Source organism: Haemaphysalis longicornis, unplaced genomic scaffold (assembly GCF_048455015.1).
Source record: "Haemaphysalis longicornis isolate Haplotype H1 unplaced genomic scaffold, Haemaphysalis longicornis Haplotype H1 scaffold_1, whole genome shotgun sequence".
In the NCBI taxonomy this organism is placed as follows: Eukaryota; Metazoa; Arthropoda; class Arachnida; order Ixodida; family Ixodidae; genus Haemaphysalis; species Haemaphysalis longicornis.
In genome coordinates, this window is record NW_027526203.1 from 465,793,991 (window position 1) to 465,815,521 (window position 21,531).

General features: G+C 46.7%; 1 non-coding gene across 1 annotated transcript; it reads right to left on the minus strand.

Annotated features, from left to right (window-relative positions):
- Nucleotides 1-20,974: 20,974 nt before the first annotated feature.
- On the minus strand, nt 20,975-21,047 carry Trnar-ccu (transfer RNA arginine (anticodon CCU)). The gene has a single exon. It is a non-coding gene; the product is annotated as a tRNA-Arg (tRNA).
- Nucleotides 21,048-21,531: the final 484 nt, after the last annotated feature.

A 21,531-nucleotide genomic window follows, 5' to 3' on the forward strand; every position in this document is an offset into this window, starting at 1 on the left:
GGCTTCCCCGCGCGCCCGCGCCGTCCGCAAAACAATGCCGAGTTCTTTTCGCTGCGCGATATTGTAATGTTTGGATCACAGGCATGTGCGACTGAACGCAAAACAAACGCGGGCGAATGTGTACAAAACCGCGCACATTCTAGCGCTACAGGATTGCATGCTTTGCGGCGCACTTATTTAATATTGGCAGTCTTTTGTTTTGTTGGTTGGCTGGTGCCATAAAATGGTTACTGTTCGAGCTTAATTTTCTCGGTTGGTGAGCCTTCGGTGCACCGAGCAGCCAGCCTCAAACAAAAGATATTTTGGGTACTTTTTCTTGCGTATTTGCATGCGACTAGAAAAATATTGCGATCTTCGGGTTGTTGGTTAGGATCGGCAACTGTCACTACCATTCCCAGAGGAGCTACGTTAATAATGATAGTATAATCGTACTATTCCTATCAAATTGCGCGCTGATTAACTTCTAGTCTGCTAATTTCGTCGTTATATATCATACTCTGCATTCCTTACTCAGTGCGGCTACGCAACTATATATGTTTTGACTTCCACAGCATGTGCATAGACGTATAGTTGTCGCGGCCTTACGCTTGGGCAAGCTGCTTGAAGATGAAGTGCTCCAACAAAAACAATAGCGCACGTTCGGTTGTGCCCCGGTTGGCATGGCATGCAATAAATACATTTAGTACATGCTTGCGCGGGAGGATGGTAAATTCGTTTTCGTTGCAGAGTTAAAATGATTCGGATCATAAATTCATACATTGTTTTTCTGTTCTTTCTTTTTTTGCGTTTTAAAAAAATTCTGCGGGTACGTCCGGCGAACCTTTAGACACGCCGTTTTTTATTTCCATGGTGTCGATCGAGGTTAGCGGACGCCTTCGTGCATGTTTAATGTGAGCACTGGCGGGCGGATCTACACCGGGTGTGTGGGGAGGGGGTCTTGGATATACAGGCACTGCTGAACGCCGGTTTTTCTGTTCAGTCCACCACCAGCATCACGCACTTATCGCGTCTTCTCTCAAGATCAACCTCTGACAGCAAAAAGCTCGATCGCCTTCTCTCTCTCTCTCTCTCTATATATATATATATATATATATATATATATATATATATATATATATATATATATATATATATATATATATAAATGTCGTATTTACTCGATTACTCCTCTATTCTAAGCAGCCCCTTTTTTCCAACATCGCAATGCCCAAAGTGACAGGGGTGCTCAGATTCGAAAAATCTGAAATAACCTACCCCTTTCTTCTCGCACACACACACACACTTTCCCGGCAGCAGCTGGATGAGACAGGCGCAAGACAGTAAACATTAAAAACGGAGGCACAGACATGCACAGAACTCACCGCTTACGTTTGATACTCTGTCACTCTCACTACCACGTGAGCGTGTAGCAACGCTTGAGTCACTGCTCTTAGTATCACAGAGAAGGTTGTCTTTCATTTCATATTTTTTCATATTTATTAGATACTTTTGCGCATTACAAATATGCAACAAGATGTTGGGCCAATAGCCGAAGAGGCCCAGAAAAAGATAGACAGCAGGGAAAACAAACTTAATTAACAATTCAGCGAAACAAATACAATACTTAGTGTACGCAGAGTATGCAAATACAGGACGCAAAGTCACTCATAAGCCGCGAGTGAAGAAAATAAACACCAATATCAATCAATACAGTGAAAACAAAATATACACTTTTACACATTTGAATCTTACACTCGAGGTTGATTGTTTAAAAAAAAAGTATCTTTACAGTACTGTTTTTTTTTTTTCAAATAAATACATTCACCGTCTATGTAGACACAGATACACAGCTACATGTACAGACCTAAGAGCCACAAAAACAGGGTACACAGCAACATAAACCTCGATAACATAAAACTTTCCCAGAAATATATTTTCATGCACCAACCTGGTGCCTGTCCACGATGCCTTCTTGCTATTTATATTGATGCTTCCTTCAGCCTAGCTTCGAACGATAGAACCTTTTTATAGAAAAAATAAAATTGTTAGCCATCTTTATTTCAAGGGGTACACTGTTCCAGATTTTGGCACCAAAGTTTTGGATTAATCGTTCGCCGTAGGTATTACGAGTTATCGGCAGGTTAAAGTTTATATTATTGGCATGCCTAGTATTGCTGGTTGGAATAATAAATAAATTTAGTGACAACGCGTGATTATTATGAAGGATTTTATTCACAGTAATTGCAATTTTCATTTCGGAAAGAAGCTTTAGGGGCAAGATCTGAAGGTCACGAAACAATATTTCAGTAGGAGTGTGGGACTGGGAAAAGGTGATAATACGCAAGGCTCTTTTCTGCAGTTTAAACGAAGGATCGAGGTAAGTTTTAAATGTAACAGCCCAAGACCCTCAGCAATATGTCGGGTGGCAGTGAAACAGAGAAAAATAAATAATTTTCAACGTGGACAGGTCAAAGTACATCCTAGTTCTTAGCAATACATAACACACAGAAGCTAATTTTGAGCACACGTTATTTATGCGGGTCTTCCAGTCAAATGACAATCAAGTGTAACACCCAAGTACTTGATTGTATTAGCTTGTTGTAACTCAAAGTTATGTATGAAAACTTTCAATGTTGCTTCGCCTAAGTTTTTACTTCCTGAAGTCTTCGGTTGCGCCAAACATTTCTTTTAAATGACTTAAGTGCAGTCAAAGGCTCGCGTGCAAATGTTTTTTTTTTTCCAATTTCTGTCTCTGAAAGTAGGGGATGGTGCTTAGAATCGCGAAAATACGGTATATATATATATATATATATATATATATATATATATATATATATATATATATATATATATATATATATATATATATATATATATATATATATATATATATATATATATATATATATATATATATACATACATACCAAATGTCAGCCCGTCTACCGGCCGGGCTGTTTCCCCTCCACTTTTTCGGGTATTTATGTTAAGGTATTTTTGTTTGCTGCTCTTGGGAGTGGTAGCCAGCGCCACTCGGACTACTCGGGTGAAGACCTTCTTTTTAACCCCCTGGGCCGTGACTCGAGCGTCTACGGCATGTCAAGAGTGGTCGACCAGCGTTGAACTACCAAGACAGCCAGAACAGAGGCCCTCGCTATGCATGTAGCGAATCAGAATGGAAAATGAGGGGCTCGCTGAATTAAGACATAAATAAGGGTTGGTGGTCAAGAATGCCTCGGAAAGCAAAGGGGAGAATGTGGTAGGTCATTGAAACAAATGAAGAATTTGGAAAATGCCCGCCGGATGGGATCCGTACCCACGACCTCCAGAATACTCGTCTTGTGCAATGACCTATACGCGTATTCTGGAGGTCTTGTATATATATATATATATATATATATATATATATATATATATATACATACATACATACATACATACATACATACATACATACATACATACATACATACATACATCAAAGATGCAGCCCTTATTGCCAGTGCTATTCGGCTACTTGAAGGTGCTTTATAGCGCCGAATGAGGCGATTGTCATTTTTGTATGATTCAGGAATAAAGAAATCAAAGTTGAGAAAAAATCCGCCGACATCGGAAGTTTCCGATCACGGCGGAATTTTTCTCGGATGCCCGCTCATCACATGGCTTCCTGGAATAGGGAACCTGGAATAGGGAACCTGGAATAGGAATGACACAAATGTCTTCTTTTCATCCCGGAACATATCATCTCTTGTTTCCTTAACAAATTCATGGCTCGAAAGCCTATCCCAATGGCTCCGTTCCAATCAGCTTCACCTGAACATTAATAAAACGAAGTATATATAGTATTTTGTTCTATTAACAGAACTGTTACTCTTACTAATGTAATTATTTTTGAATCTAAGCCTTTGGAGAACCGGCGCGGCGGCGGCTGTGGCGGTGTTGATCTGCGCCGGGTGAATATACTATACTAAAACAAATTAAGCGACTTCCTGAACTACAGATTGTCTGGTCACCTGGCCACGAAACCCTCAAAGGAAATGAGTCGGCACGCGCCGCCGCCCGCGCGCATACACACCGGGCCGTTTCCCGAGAGGGTGACAAACTTCAAGATGGCGACATCCTCAAGCCCACGCCCCTGAGAAATATGCCGATATACTCGCCCACTACCGGCGCGGGCGCCAACAATACCCAGCACCCCACCCACGCCTATCTAGAACCGAAGGTACAATACTCCGGCGACTACAAACAAACTCTTACCCCCACAATACCCTACTTCATGCATTGTACCCCACCCTCTACCCCGCATCTTGCAAATACTGCCCCCATCCTGGCACCCTATACCATCTGGTATGGGGGTGTCAACAAACCCCGTCCCTTACTCCCAATCCCCAACCTACTTACGAGCAGTGGGTGGCACAACTGACCAGCTCCGACCTCTCCTCCCAGCGTAGCCTGGTAGAGAGGGCCCGGGTGGCCAGTGCAGGCCAGGGTATCCCGGACTAGAGGAAACCCCCCACCAGGCGGGTGCCCAGACAGCAGCACCTAAGGCTCGCATAAATAAAGTTTATTCCTCCTCCTCCTAAGCCTTTGGAACGAGTCTCTGACCATAAGTTTCTAGGTGTAGTATTTCATGAACATCTTCGTTGGGGATGTCATATAAGTTCTATAAAACGTAACATTGCACAACACATTGGCATGTTAAGTAAATTTATACCCCTGACACACGGGCGCCTAAAATGCCTTTGCAGAGAAGGACTGCTACCGAAACGGCGTTCGCCTCGGTGACACACGACAAAGGAGAATCTCCTTCACCGCAGCGGGCATTTTCCCTAAGGGGTGTTCGCCTATCTCCTTTCCAGGACGAAAAGGAGAAGCTAGCGGCGCAGCCTCGTAGGCAGGCGCTTGCAAGTCATACGCTTCTCGGAACTTATTGAGACCAAATGCTATTTCATAATACTTTCATAAATTTTTAAAATTGCAATGAAATTAAATTGCTCCAAACAAGCCCAATGGCCAACTCTATGCAATGGCTCAATCGTAATCTGCCCACTGTTGCCAGATGAGGCACGGAGCATAGGCTGAAAAAGCACTACATCGTTGCTGTTTAATACAAATATGTGAAATTACCCATTTATTTTTTCTAAACAACAATAAAGCGCACGGTTCCTCTCTAAAATGATAAAAAGATATATTAGCCGCAGTTTATTTTTGTTATTTTGGATGTTTTTTTTTTTCACAGAACTACTAGCGCCACTTTAATGGCGTGTTAGTTACGGGAACTACATAACGGGGATCGGGGGTTACTGTGTGTCAGGAGCGCCACTCCTTTCCACAAAATGTCTTTTGACGTGGAAAAAGGGGTTTAGTTAAAAGGAGATCTAGCGTTGCCGTGTGTCACAGGTATTAGAGCCCTTTTGCCTACGAGAATAAAAAAGCAACTTTATTTTGCCTATGTGCACGCACCGTTACATTATTGCTTACTTGTATGGGGAGTTGCGTTAAAATCACTCATGGTTGGCTTGCATCGCATGCAAAAGAAGGGTCTGCGGTTCATTCATAATCTCTCAAACTATACCAATACATATACATACTTTCAACAAGATTGCATACTTGATGTTCAGTCATTGTATAATCAACGACTGGCTGAAACGATTTTTCTAGAGTTCAATACTAACCCAGAGCTTTTTCTTTTTAATTTTCACTAACACTGAAACACACTGAAGTGGCATATAATTTCCGGCATAAAAACTTTATAAAAGCACGAACTAGAACTAATTATGGCACTCAAACACTTAGATGGCAAATTCCTAATCTTTTGAACAATCACCCTGTACTATTTGACATGGTTGAACACACTTCCTCGGTATACGCTTTTAAACGGAAAACCAAAATGTATTTTCTCCGTGATGTGTAAGATTTTTTTCGCTATATTACTTTTTCTGCGCAAAAACGAAGAGTGGGCACGGTAATTTTATTTCTGTTACATTTTGTTACGCAAGAAAAGCGTGTAATTCTCTTCAGTTATGTCTTCTTAGTATGCTTTATTTTGGCATATGTTGCTGTTGTTACACCGGAAGTGTGCATGCTTGTTGTATGTATTTTGGCATGTATAGCTGCTTCTGCTGTCGCTTGTGCTGTCAGGTGCTAGGGACCTAGTCAGGCGAGTATTGCAATCGTCTTTGGCGGCAGCTGCTGCACCTGGGGCGACTGCAATGCCTCAATCGCCTTTTGCCTCAGCACCTTGGCAATTTTATTGTCAGAAGTTCAATAAACAAACAAACAAAACTCCCACTTCACCGGCTCAATAAAACGTTTTTCCCTCACTCACTCACTCATATCCGAAGTTTTCCCTCCCTAACAAATTCAACCCTGCCCTGTGCCTACTGCCCGACCACCCCCCGGGAACCCTGTACTGTTTTCTATAGGAATTCCAGCAACCCTCGTCTTTATTATCCATCCATAACCCAACATACGAGCGGGGGCTGGACCGGCTGACCAGTTCGGACCTTGGAAAGGAATGCCCGACTAAAGACAACTAAAGACCCCTCCCCCCCCCCCCCCCCCCCCCTCCACCTCATTCCTCCACGGGTCTGTGGTGTCATCAATCTAGCTCCAAACTTACCCGTTTCGATCAAATGCTGCTCGTTTCGATCAAATGGTACGTATGCTGCTTTCCCACTATGTTTCCTGGCTGGCGCTGTAAAGTCCGACATTTATTTCTTTTCAAATCAAACGCCATTATTTTGCGTATTATCCTCTGGCGTCAGCTACGAGACGAAGAAGCGGCGAAGTTTCTGAGTGGCGCGAGCGGCATGCTCCACGCTTCAGCGATGCACGTTCCGAGGCCGGCTGCAGGCCAGCTTCATTCCCTTCTAGTCTCCAGCCCACCAAATCTCACCAGGCGCGCCACGCCGTTGGGGGTTATCGAAACGGCCTCGCTCTACGGGCCGTCCACCACCTTCAGCTGCCACAGCCTCCGGTGAGGTGTCAGCCAGGACCATCGTCAGCGTGTCCGTGGTTCTGGACGGCTTCCTCGTGGCCGGCGTCACTTACATACAGACGCAAGCCAGAGAGTCCTCGATACGCAACGACCAATCGCGCCCACCGTGGAATACATCCAGTTCGCTCCCAACGACACCCTACAAGCGCAGCGGCCGGGTCGGACGTTGGAGTGGACCCCCCACCCCCGTAATTCCGTAATTCGATCGTCGTCACGGAGCATCGGCTGCTCCTTCTGTGCCACCAGGCACCAACAACAGCGTGACCTCCTCCCCCGCCGGTATCCTGCTGGCAGTATGGACAGGACAGCTAAGCAACTTGCGTAAGCTGGCGCCTGAGTCCTTAATCCGCGCTACTGCTGCTGCTCCTATTCTGTTCCGACGTCACGCCAAAGACGCCATCATCCACCTGGGACAATAGCGCGGGCTCGTCGGAGTTTTCCTAATGATACATCCTGGCGGGAGGCAAACACCGATAAAAGTGGAACAGGGCGCTGAAAAAAATTTTAAAAAATCAGTGAAGCAATGCAAAAACATTACCTTTTATTCCAGTTAAGTGCCGTTGGTTTGCAGTTAGTTTGAACTCAGTAAAATAAAGGGTTTATTTGCCATCCTTTTCGTGTCATAATTCATGAGATGGGATTGAGGGATGAAGTGAAGGCTTATCGTTCATTTGCCTGAACAAAGATACCATTTTAAACGTGTGTAAGCTTATTGTAAATACTTCTATCGCAAGGCAAGGATTATGGTGGACTTGTATAGTGAGTCAGGAAAGGTCCTGTATAGGTATTTCCTCAAAAAGATATTTATTATAAGAAGGAATTAGAGCGTACGTAGCAGTAATGTGGCTGGGTAAACATAGGACAGGACATAGGACAGAACGAAAGAACACGCATACCATTAGAATTTTTTTTAGATGCGAAGCATCTCATGGTCGGGGCTATGTCCCTCCCTTGTTGTTGTTGCGCCGTCCACACCCCCACTGCGCATGCTCGGCTTGCTGAACGCCCGGTGGTGTCTTACCCTTTAATTGCTCCTGGAGCGACAGTGTTGCCGGTGTCTCCCTGGGCCGGCACGAGACGAGCACGCTTCACCCGCCTTCGACGTTTCATCGTCGTCGGTAGCGGCGTGCGTCGGCGAGTCTCGGCGGGCCGTGATTACAATTCAGCCCACAATCATCCGGGGAACGTGCATCGACCTCATATTCAGCAACTTTAGGGTTCATCCACTACAACAGCCCTTGACTTTACATTTCACAGACCATAAGGCGGTCATAATCAAAGCGGAACGCCAACCACAGCTCGACGTCACCTACGTTGAAGATGATGATGATAATGCCTAAATAAAGACAAACTCATACCACGTACAACGTCTCTCTCTCTCTCTCTCTCTCTCTCTCTCTCTCTCTCTCTCTCTCTCTCTCTCTCTCTCTCTCTCTCTCTCTCTTTAATGCCTCTCCACTCTAACACCCCCCCCCCCCCCCTCCAATAAAATTACACCATCTTCCCGTAGGGGAACCCTGAGTAGTACGCGAAAAAGCCATGGGGTCAACGCAATTTCCCATTTCGTAGTTCCGGTAAGTGAAAAGTGTGGTAGTTACCATGGAAACCAAACGGTAAATATAACGGTAGCTACGTACCTCAACCTAACGGAAACGACGAACAGAAAACTAATGGGCACTTGAATCGACCCCATGGCTGCTTCGCATACTACTCAGGATTCCCCTACGGGAAGATGGTGTAATTTTCTTAAATAAGCAACATGCAAGTGAGATTCAAAATCAGCTTGTGGAACGCGCTCAGAAAGTTGATCTTTTCAGTATTAATTCAAACTGATTCAGCGATATTGGCGGAAGTTTGTGCACGTCGGCGAGAATAAAATGTGACCGAATCTGTTTAAAGGGACTAATTTGTAATTGATTGCAGAGACACTGAGTCATCAAATTTGCCAGGCTAATTTACAGTACTATGTACGCGTCACGGCGAGTTAGGTGCTTTCGGGAAAAGTGTGGAGCTTCCCTGCTCATTTACATGAATTATTAAAAGTGGGCCGAGAAGAAAAATGGATGCAGTTCCACTCATCGCGAAACATGGAGGAATGACGTGAAAGCTGTCGCAAGTGCGGAAGAGATTCGCCGCTGTTTCTATTGTGTTATTGTTGGGAGCACCTCGTGCTTATCTTCTGTTTGTGTTTTGCTTTTGTTTTATTTTATGTGGGTTCGTCTCTTTTTGTGCGTGTTACTTTTCACTTTGTGTGTTTAGGTTTTCTTTTTCTGTGTTTTGCGTTTGTTTATAAGTTTGAATCGATTCGGGCGCGATAGCCCCGCAAATTGCCAGACTGTACGCACTCCGAAGCAAGGAACGAAAATCGTAGGAGAAGGCTGCCGGAGACTCCCCTGTGACGCCTAGGACTGCCATTGTCCCTTCCAGTGCTTTCGTCTGTCAGCGGCATAACAAGCCGGGTCACTGCCACAGGGATGTGTGTCCACTCAGTCGTTGCAGAGACGGCTCGTCTGCCGTGAACTACTCCGACCAGGTTGACTTCTATTATGTTTTCCCACTCCTCGTTCTTTTTATCTCTCCTGAACTTACCGACTAAACCATTTCTTCTGCTCTCCTATTTTGTCTTACCTAATTGTTTTTTTACGACTAAAACAAATTCTTCTTGGCCAATCCCCCTAAGTGGGTATGACTTGCGTGACGCCCAACGACATTGGACCGACGACATACCGGGCCCCTTAAAGTGAACCGAACTTAATAGAACGTTTGTTAAAATAGAGTATTTGTTATTTTAGGTGTAGGTTAAAACAGTACAGAGGAACTGGCTTCTATTAAGTAATGTTTATTAGTAAATGTGCAAAACCGGTTGTACCTGATCCACCAAGTTTCACAGCAAATATTTGGGTAACTGATTGCGTAAAAGGCTTTGGTATCTTAAATAGGAAACCTATAGGTGCCTCCATCGATTGCTTTCTTTAGTTCTTCAGTTAGCGTTAATGAAGCCAGGTCAGTTGATTATGATTGACGAAAACGATCGGATATGGCAACAGAGCTTAAAACACTCTTTTTTAGATGTTTTACTGAAACTGGGACTCGGTGCGTGAGATAAACACAGTTATAAAAGCACACCAACCACAAAACACACATCGAAAGCTTTTTTTTTTTCTACCGTGGTATCTTCTTCTTCATGATCACCATCATCACCAGCCTATTTAGTGTTGTCTTTCTGGGACCATTCTGTTACCATGGGATGGTCAACCTGCTGTCAGTCCTCCGCACAGCTCCACTAATTTACCTTAATTTGCACTACAGGGTGCATCCAAGATGCTCGTTTCATTCTTCCTGTGACTCGTTGGGCGCATCTACATTTACTTTCAAGGCCCCAAGTCTATGGCCCATAAGTTTGCGCCGGAAGCACGCATTGGTTGCATGCCATTCTTTTCGGTGACAGAGATAGCCAACCGTTCGTTACTTGAGAGAGAAAATATAATGTTACACTTCATTTTTTTCCCGTGGTTTTTATCAGCACTAGCAACTTGTATGTATGTATGTATTTATTGTACTATAGAAAGAAAGGAAGGTCCACAAGCAGGCGTAAATTGTCTCGCCTAGGGGCAGACACCGGAACGCCTGTTGGTGTAGGGGAGGTGGGATAGGGAGGAAAGAGTACATAGGAATAGGGGGATAGGGTAGAGGGCTTACATGAATCATATATAACACATAGGCAAGATTAAGAAGGAACATATATACAACGTATAGGTGAAAAAAAAAATCACGCCATATCCACGGAATGAATGATGATAAGTGGGGCGAAGTTCGAGAGGGGGAGATCATCGGTAACCGTAACTCTCCCGTGAAAGTTCGCCCATTACATCATTAAGAAAGACGTAAGGCTGTGTGCGTACATTGTACAAATCAACTTTTATTTTCGGAGTCAATGCTCCCAGGCCCAGACCTGGTGAAAGACCCCGCGCCATCGAGGACTACCCCGCACCTCCACCACAATTTGTCACGTAGGATGGGACACAACGGTAAAGAAAGAACTTTTATTTAGGGCGAACTTGTGCCCGAACAAGACGAGAGGAAACGAGCAAAGGTCCTTGCGTCTCGTTCGATCTCCGAGAACGACTGCCTGCGTCCGTGGCGTGATCTCTTGCGTGATCTCCCCCTCTCAGTGCACGTGCGCTCGCGCCTCCGTTGGCGAACACAGACAAGCTCGCGCTCCCGGTGCCGAGAGAGAGAGAGAGAAAAGCTTTTATTAAAAATATGCACGTAGGCCTGTTTAGTCCTCACATTCAAGAGAACCTCTGGTGACGTCTTCAAGCCGCTGCCTGATGTACGCCGCCAGTTGCCTTTGTTCTTCGGTGGTGCTTGTTGCGGTCAGCCATCCTTTGTTGGGTGTGTTTGTAGTGTTGTGTATGGTTGTGCAGTTCCAGAGTATGTGATCTTGGTCGGGTGTGACGTTACAGGTAGAGCAAGTAGGTGGTGGTGTGTCAGGATCTCCCCATATCTTGTGTAGTCTAGCTGGAGTGTCCAAGGTGTCCGTTTGAGCTTGTCTTATTATAGGGTTGCTTGGTGTCTTGTGAGCGTGTCAGAGAGCTGTGGCAGTTCCCTCCTTCCCGTGGAGTAGTCCTTCAATTTAGGTACTGTTGGGACCATGAGCGTTTGAGTTGGTTCGAAGTTGGCAGGAGCTTCGCCCCTAAAAAAAAAAAAAACGAGGAGTTAAACAACTTGTTCAAGATAATTATATTCATCCACTCTTTTAGTAATGTATTACCTAGGCGGAATAGGAGGTTTTCGGCAAGCACTGTGCCAGCTGCCTGGGCGTCCAGCATGTTGTTTCCCCCGCACACGCATCTGACTGTCATACACTGCTTCGATAGAATCGCTGTTGAGCTTTCTGGAGTCAAGCGGTCCTGAGTCGGGAGGGTTGAAGCGTTGTTTGAAGGGATCCTGCAGCACTTACCAGCGACTACTCGGAATGTGTTTTGGGGTAAAGACTGTTGTCCCAGCAATCTCCTCCCGCAAGAATTATGAAAATCGGTTCACTATCACCGAAACTACGCGCAATGAGAAATCGCGCTCATAATCGTTTCCGCTCAACTCGACCGCGGACTACGCAGTTTCACGACGAAAACTGCGCGCTCTCTCCTGGAGAGGAGGCGGCTCGCGACGTTCTCTTCAGCGGCCGGGCAGTTTTCTCCTTTTCTCCGCAACGTGGAGTGGTCTATGTGCAACAAAAGTAGGCATGGCTGCCTGCTCGCAAGCAAGCGCTCAGGCTGGTAGGGCGTTTTTGAAGCAATAAACGTTTGTTGTCGAGTGGTCTAGTTGAAAGGAAAGTATTGAGTTCGTACTAAACTCCGCGCGCACTCATAACACAAAAGAATCGCCAAAACTGTGCGCATACAGGTTTAGACATAGAAGGGTTAATTACATCATTAAACACAGCTGTTGGGCAAGTTACACAGGTTGGTACATAGCGCCGACGACAACGGATCTTAACAGGAAATGCGAGAAATAAGCCGTGAAGTTGACCAGCGACATCTTTGTTGCAGTAATGGAATCAAAGATCCTACAATAACTGGTTCTAACTCGAGCACTGTCTCAAGGATGATCTTGGTCGTTCCAGGGGGACAAATACATTAATTTCGGCCAGACGACATGCTATACCAGCACAGTTCCATTGCATGATTAGGGACACTTTTCATCGTAGTTTTGTAAAGCTACGGCCTAAGGACTCCATATTATTGTTGCAGGAATGGAACCAAAGATCCTACAATGACTGGTTCTAAGCCGAGCACTGTCTCAAGGATGATCTTGGTCGTTCCAGGGGCCCTCGGCCCCTGGTACGACCTGGGTGTCAGGAAACCTTCTTCGCTTCGTTCACAGCTTTCTCACAGACCGGTACAAGCAAGTGCGGTTGGGGAGTGTGCTAAGCGAAAAAAGAAGCGTCTCGAGGGGGGTTCCCCAGGGTAGTGTTTTGTCCCCTATTCTTTTCAATGTGGCTATGGCTGGGCTACCTGCAGCACTAAAAGAAGTTCGAAAACGAGCTCAAGTATCCGTGTACGCTGACGATGTTTGCATCTGGCTGTCCGGGTATCAATATAAGCCACTGGCAGTGATGGCTCAACGGAGTGTTCACACCATGCAGAAATATTTGTCCTCCATCGGACTGATGCTCTCGACCAAGAAGTCCTGTTTTGTTCTTTTCCCTGGGAACCGGCGACGGTCCACCCGCGCTAATTTAACATTGGGCAGCCTGTCTATCCGTCAAGCCACTCACGTGCGGTTCCTTGGTGTCACCCTGGACAGCAGACTGTATTGGCGACGGGCAGTCGACATGACTGTTTCGGCTCTGCTTCCCTAGCCATGCCGGAGGTCAGCACGGTGGTTACCGACTCCAAGAAAGCGTACGCAAGCTATCGGAAGGGGATCGTCTCCTCTGCGGCAGCAACTATACTCGAGAGACATCCCACAACACCGGGACGAGTCACCGAGCTCGTGTGGGTCCCGGCTCACTCGCTCGTGGAAGGCAACGTCACCGCCGACCACTATGCCCGAGAACTAGCCATCCGGGCCGAGGAAGAGCAACCACACCCCGTCACGAGTTATAAGGAGATCGTCCGCCTATACAAAGAAAGTAGAACGAGGCTTCCGAAGCCACACAAGCAACTGAGCAGACGGCAGCAGACGATATTGCGCCGCTTACAGGCAGGGTCGCTCGCACACCCGGCGCTTCTGCACAAAATGTACCCTGCAGAACACGACAACACATGTCCGTTCTGCCGGGGAGACGGCACTCTCGCGCACATTATTGGGGAGTGCAAAAAACTCAAGACACCCCCCTACACCCTTCCCCCCTCCCCCAATTCCAACCCGCTCGAGCGATGAGAGACCTTACTGTCCAGCTCTGACCTCGCCATTCAGCAACAGCTGGTGGCTCGAGGAGAAGAATTACTGGACACATATGGGTCCCGCGAATAGGGAACCACCCCATCTGGTGCCTGCGCGCATCATTCTTTATTTGAAGCTCCGTTAAAGTTGTTCACTCACTCACTCTGCTTCCCCGTGTGAACATTTTGAGGATTGCTGGAGCCAAGTGGGGGAATCACCCGGCGTCCATGATTATAAGCTGCACTCAGCTCTGATTGTGAGTCGCATTCTTTACCAATTGCCTCTGATCTCCCCTTCAGAATCCCAGTATGAGCGCCTCGAAGCGTTGCATAGGAAAAGGCTGAGGATAGCAATTGGAGTTCCTCAGTGAGGGACAAACGAGAAGGTCATACGGGACAGCCTGTCTGCTACACTCCACTTGATGGCGTCACAGAGGTTACTGACGCAGGTATGCGTCTAGGGGAAACCAGTGCTGGAAGAGGTACAATAAGGCGGCTTCGAACAAGAACGGCCTCTCATGCGCACACTGCTCTTAACACTCTGAGAATATTGTGCCATCAGTGGCCGGGGAAACTTCCCATCTAAATGCCGCCATGGTCTTACGAGAGCCTTCAGTGTCAGCTACATGTTCCTCACATGAGAGTCAAGCGAACACGTACGCCAGTGGAAGCAGCCAGATTTTTGGTTCTTGAACATTTGGAGAACTCTTATCCCAATCACCTTCAAATTTTTACGGATGGCTCAGTCGATCTGCACAGAGGGGTTAGTGCAGCGGCGTATGTCATTCCTGATTCCCAGGTTTCCTGGGCAGCACGCCTGGATCACGTGGTGTCCTCCTCCGAATCCGAGTGCATTGCCATCGTGGCTGCTTTGAGGCCGCAGCAAGTTGTAATTCTGACTGACTCAAAAGCAGCACTATAACTTTTTCAGCGTGGGATCCCCACGAAAAACGACTGTCAGCGTTCCTTATGGCTTGTGCAAGAACTCAGCAGCAAGGGTTTTAATGTGCGGTTTCAATGGATCCAATTCCATGTTGGCATCAATTCAATGAGACCGCTGATCAGATGGCACGGAGTGCGCTGCAATTTGCACCGACTGTTAAAGTTTCCCCCAATCACTGGAACGACTTCAGGCGAACAGTGGCCGAACATTTCAAGTCCTTGGGAAATCCCTATCACCAGCCTTGCGTCACAAAGGGACTTACAAGATCGGAATCAACATTGCTGTGCCGCATCCGAACAGGCTCAGCGAAGACCACAGCATGGCTATTCGAGGTGGCCTCGTGCGATCGCCTCAGTGTTCGTCATGTGCACCGGCAGGGGATGTACACCACTACGTAATGTGTTGCCCAGAGCATGATGTCGAGCGGACTGCAATGCTCTCAGCGATTCGAAAGCTGGCAGCCCCACACAGCACTCTGGACCACATCGTCTTTCCAAGGGTACAATGGATGCTGTGCAGAGGCGTGTCGCGCCTTCTCCTAAGTTTCCTTCAGGAGTCGGAACTGGCGAACTCGTGGTGAAAGGACAATACCATTAGCAAATTAGGAGGAGCTTGGGCGGACCGGCATATCCAGCCAGGTTAACCCCGCCTGATCCCACACAACAACCACCACCACCACCACCAGGCAGCAAATAGGACAGCCATGGCGCATGTCGGGTCTTTCAAACAGCGCGCTCTTTGGTACTTGGGCGCTGTTTGCAGGGTGTTTTAAGAGTTCCGCAACGCTGAGTCCTTGAATCTGCACTCGAATGTCTGACGTCCAGTTCTGGAATATACCTCAGGTGTACGTATTATATGTCACAAGGACAAAATAAAGGCTTGTCCGTCCTTAAAGGGACCCAATACTTTCGAGTAGTGCAATAAACCTGCGCGAAATTGGCAGTATGATAAATTGGCACCATGATTTCGCAAAGTTAGCGTGAACGGCTGGACTGGAACTAAAAAAAAAAAAAGGAAGTACACCCCGCGCGAGACAACAGGGACTGCCTTTTGAAGGTCTGTTCGTAGAATATCCTCGGAATACATATGGTAACCCGATGAAAGCCAGCGTCGGCCAATATGGAGAGAAAAGGAAAGAACACGCATCGCTTTGCGTTCATTAAACAGGCAAAAACGATTCGCGTGACTGACTCACCGCCAAGACATTTCGCTGCGAATGGAATCCATAAAGACAAATGAAAAAGTCCCTGTCACGCGCGCTCACGCAATACCGTGTTTTTCGCCCGGTCAGGTAAGCCATTACCTGCTTCTCCATATCCCTTGCTTCGGCGCGCTTTTCTCACCTAAGGGACACTCGCTAGCTGGACTGAGCCTCGCCAGAAATAGTTATTCTCTCTCTCTCTCTCTCTCTCTCTCTCTCTCTCTCTCTCTCTCTCTCTCTCTCTCTCTCTCTCTCTGCTTTTGATCCGCGGTACTCAGTTTTCTTGTACAAGAGTTTTGCGCGCACGGACCAATAAAGAAATCGCGATTACGCAAAATACGAGATAGAGCAAAGAATGCGCTGGATTCTCCTAAATCTTCGCTTGGTGTATAGACAGGTGGCGTATCAGAAACTTATTTTGTTTACAAATCATACGCGAAGCGCGGTTGCAGGCGCCAGCGACGCTACATATAAAGTCGAACGCGTGGGAAGCGGCGGTTCCCTGAAGGGCGCATGAAGGGCTTGCAGCCAGCCTGTCAACAGCGAACGGCCTTTGGATCATGCCGCCTGCGCGGAGACGAATTGTCTTGAGCCTCAGCTGGACTGTGAACGGCGTGTTGCAAAGCACAGTACGAGCGTGGGAAAGCGTGGGTCGGATGTTCGATGTGCTTTCCGTGGACGAGGCGGCGGTCGCTTCGGGGGCCGTCTGCGCGCGCGTTTAGCCAGAGGGACGGTTGTAAAACAAAGTGGCCCGACGCGCTTCTGATACTGGGAGCAAGGGGCTGTCAACTGTGCTTGAACGGCGGCCGATTTGGGGCGGTGGTTCTGCCTTTGTTGGCCCGAGCGCACTGTAAGGAAGTGCAAAGATGTCTCGTTGGGAATGCGACGCCGCGGGGGCACAGAACAGGGAGGATTGCGGGGGCCGCGCGTCCCATATGGTTTCTGCCGAGGATCGCCTGTCAATGGCGGGGAGCCTCGAGGGCGCGCTGCGTTCGTTAAGAGAAACGGATACGGGTCACCCCGCGTTTGTGGTCTCGGTCCAGCTTTGGATAAGGCGTTATACGCGTAAAGTGCAGGCGTGGGAATTCCGGGCAACGCAAGCCGCGTGCGTAAAAACTTGCCCCGGGCGCTTGCACGTGTTTCCCCGGGTGTCTGAGTGTTTGTCGTATTTGTTTGGTTTACTTTTGATCTCTTCCTTGTTTTTCTGGTGGGAGAGAGTGACCAGCGTTTGAGGGTTACGGAGGGGCGTTGCCCACCACTGTTTAGGCCCGGATTTGGTAGTCCGTCCAATCAGGGCGCCAGGTGATACCGATTGGCCTGTCTATCGGGGGTGGAGCCTAACTAACCCATCAGAACCATGAGACACGAGGTCTCGGGGTCGAATCCTCAGGGTTTTAATGTGCTATGCACGGCCGGCGTATTGCCGGGCTAGCCAGATCAGGCTAGGGAGGATCTCACCACTTGGGTAGTTTTAGGTCAGGGTCCGTCGCTGACGGGGGTGCCGCGTGCACGAAGTCTTAGCTGACCTAGAACCCCACTTTATTTTTTACTCTGTCTACTTCAGTCTGTAAATATCCTGTATATGTCTTCCGTGTAAATATACAGTTTTGAAAAACCCTCCATCAACCATCGTCGTCGTGTCATCAGTGCCGAAACAATCAGGCACCAACGCAGATCATCATCATCATCTTCAACAACAACGAAAGAACCTAATCATTTACTCGCGGCATCGTTGAATACATCAAAACAGATCACAATTAGTGACGGGGTCGCTCGAAGGGTATACAGCAGAGAGAATATATCTGTCACTTCCCGTGCACGCTGATGCGACGCTAATTGAAGTCACCTTGCTGACTACTTCTCCATCAATCGAGATACGCGAGTAAAAAGGAAAGACGGTTGGTGCAGATGCATACTCGAAAACCACAGCGCGAGCTTGGACGCGGACGTTACACTGGAAGAACGTTCATTTATAGGTCTTTTTCGCGTGGCTGGGCGGCCCTCCACCCGGATCGTGCGCCGTGTGCTACAGGTCCCAACGGGGTTCAGCAGGGGTGGTACCCTTGGTACAGGGCGCAACGGCCTCTGCTGCCTTGCGTGCCCGCTGAACCAGACCGATCTGGTCTCCACAGTGGCCGCTGGCCAGCAGTGCCTCCCATCATGGGCGTCCGGAGCGCAGGGTCGGGGCCCCCGCGCTCCGAAAAAATGAAGGGGGGTGGGGAGGGGCAATCCCCCCTTTCGAATTTTGCCTAACTTATTTTGGTTCGACCATGCACTGATGAAAATCTGCTCTATTTCTCAAGACCCTGGAATCAAAATTTTCAAAAATGATTTGCGATAGCATGTCTTGTGGAATAAAGCTATATATTACAGAATCAGGCGAGCGCGGAAGCTTTCACTGCGATGGGCACAGTCGGGCAAGGATCACTGGGAGGGCTGCTCCGAAACTGTCTGCAATACATCGATTGGCGGGGGGACAACGCCTCGGCGGTTGCGGGGGCGGAACTGTTCCGTAAAAAAAGAAACGATTGACTTTCTCCAATTTAACACGACCGCGCAACGCCGGTAATGGCGTGCGGCAAACCCCAGCAACGAGACGGTTGTCGCCGCTGGCCACCACCCATCACCTTCTGGGAACGTGAAAAGCGCTGTCTTCGGAGATCGGCCGGCCCAGCTGCGAAAACCCTGATTTTTTCTGTATCCCTTTGTTGAACGACATCAATTCTCAGAACCTTCTGTCGGTCAGAACTGATCACTCTGTGCTAACTGGTGTCAGATTTCCAGACGCGTACATGGGTACTCATAAGCGACCACGCAAGCGGGTGAGTACGAGCTCAGTGTTTTGCCTGTTTCTTTGGGCTTGTCTGGACCATGGCACGCTGAGCCGCCCCGCGCAACCATGTTTTTTTCTCGTTTGCGTGTGACGTGAACTATAACTTTCACCGAGACTTGGAACTCAACTCGATCTTGTGCGCAACGTGTGCGCAATATATATATATATATATATATATATATATATATATATATATATATATATATATATATATATATATATATATATATATATATATATATATATATATATATATATATATATATATATATATATATATATATATTGGTCTGAAAAGATAAAAACTCACACAGAGCGCGAAAAAAATAAGGTTAGTAAAGAAAAGACAGAGACAAACGAGAAAGACGTAGAAAATAGAAATAAAAATAAGTGTACTGACGTTTCAGGGAGAGGACTCCCTTTCTTCAGAGTACCAGAGTCCTCTCCCTGAAACGTCAGTACACTTATTTCTATTTTCTACGTCTTTCTCGTTTGTCTCTGTCTCTACTAACCTTATATATATATATTTATATATATATATATAAAGATAGTTCAGCAGTCTACGACGCCGTAGACTGCTGACCTATCTTTCTGTATTTCCTCAACGAGCCCCTCATTTTCTTACTATATATATATATATATATATATATATATATATATATATATATATATATATATATATATATATATATATATATATATATATATATATATATATATATATATATATATATATATATATATATATATATATTGTGGGAACGCGACCTTAGCGCGTTGCTTGGCGAGGCGTCAGCGAGGGGATCTATCTCCTCGCCGAAGGAGTGTCCTGTGGCCGGTGATGAGAGCGCGCGGGATGCAAGCGACGGGAGGTTGGAGCTCGGGAAGCGAGACGGCAGGACTCGCCTGGTGACCTCCTTCCTTCGAGGATCGGGCAAAGAGGAGGGAGACAATGGCTGCCATCGGCGTCCCAGCGAGGCAAACGCGAGCGCGCTTAGGCGCTCGCGTTTGCGGAGGAACTATATCCTCCCCGTCAACCAGCTAGCCTGCATGCTCTTTGTGTGTTTATTATTCACTAATAAATGTCAATGAGCGAAAACACTTGTCGCTTCCTTTGGTCCGTCGAGCCACGGCCCGCCGCAGCCGCGGGGTGGGAAATGGCTTGCCAGCTGTGCGAAACGAGAAGACAAAGACGGATTATAGTCTCTCTCGTCGCCGGCTTTGGTATTACATGGGGAAAGTAAACCCAACCTACTTTTACCCCGATAACCGATAAACCCCACAATATATATATATATATATATATATAGCAGGTAAGAAGTTCCGGACTACCGTAGCAATAGGTCAAAACTTGGGTGCAGACACTTGGAAAACACTGAACAAGGGTTTTATTGTTCCCAACAGTTGCGAAAGGAGAACCTTTCTTCTTCAGGGCTTATTTTATAATTTTAAATAAATTTAAATTTATAATTTTAATTTTATTTTAAATAACCCCTGAAGAAGAAAGGTTCTCCTTTCGCAACTGTTGGGAACAATAAAACCCTTGTTCAGTGTTTTCCAAGTGTCTGCACCGAAGTTTTGACCTATATATATATATATATATATATATATATATATATATATATATATATATATACAGAAAGATAGGTCAGCAGTCAGCAGTCCTGGAGAGGTGGACCAGGACACCTAGAAACCATTGAAGAACGACGGGTGGGCAGAAATGTGCTATTATAGTTGAGATTTTTTTTCTATTTCTTGTATTTCTGGTTTTCCAAAATTTCGGTGAATAAAAAATGCTACTATCCTTCTCGTCATCATCAATATCATCATCTTCATCATCATCATCATCATAACTGATAGACGCTGACCCCCCACCCATAGTATGAAACTCTATGCCCCCACCCCCTCACAAAAATCCTGGATCCGTCCCTGGTTGTACGTCTTTAAAAAGTGAACGTACCTGTCGGACAAAATGGTCACCCAGGCCTAGCGCCCCTTTACCCGGCCGCAAAAGCTTTTTTTTTTTTTATTCTCCTCACAGCGTCTCACGAAAATCGAGTCTTAGCTCGTTTTAAAAGGCCACGTGGCCCCAAACTAGTATGCAGATGTTAAGGTCAGAAAAAAAAAGTACCCTCGGCGGGATTCGAACCCGCAATCCCCGGTTTAGGAGACCGATGCCTTATCCGTTAGGCCACGAGGGCACCGCGTGCAGCCACCTCACAGTTTAGAACGGAAACCTCGTTTTATCCGCAATAAGTATACAAAATTATTTTCGGCCATGACGAAATAATAAAATGAACCCGTTCATCAGATGGCGTTTCGTAATAGACCGGTTGGTAATAGGTCGTTTTGGTTACAGAGTATCATTCGTCATAGGGCAGTTCGTTACGCGAGAAAGTTTACAGTTCACTGGAATTCCTGTTCACTGTAGGAAATTTCATAGGGGCACAGTAACAAATTTCGAGCGCACCCCCCGCCCCCCTCCCTTCCCGTTTTTTTTTTTTTGCTGACGTTAGAAGATGGGTTTCCGTAAGATACTGTGTGCCGCTATCCGACGTCTCTCATTACACTACAGTGCTGACATACATGTATGACTGCTACCTAATGTAAATTAACATCACCAATTAATTTACGTAGATTAACTAGTTACGTGAATTAGCAGAGTTCTTGACGCGTCAAGAACTC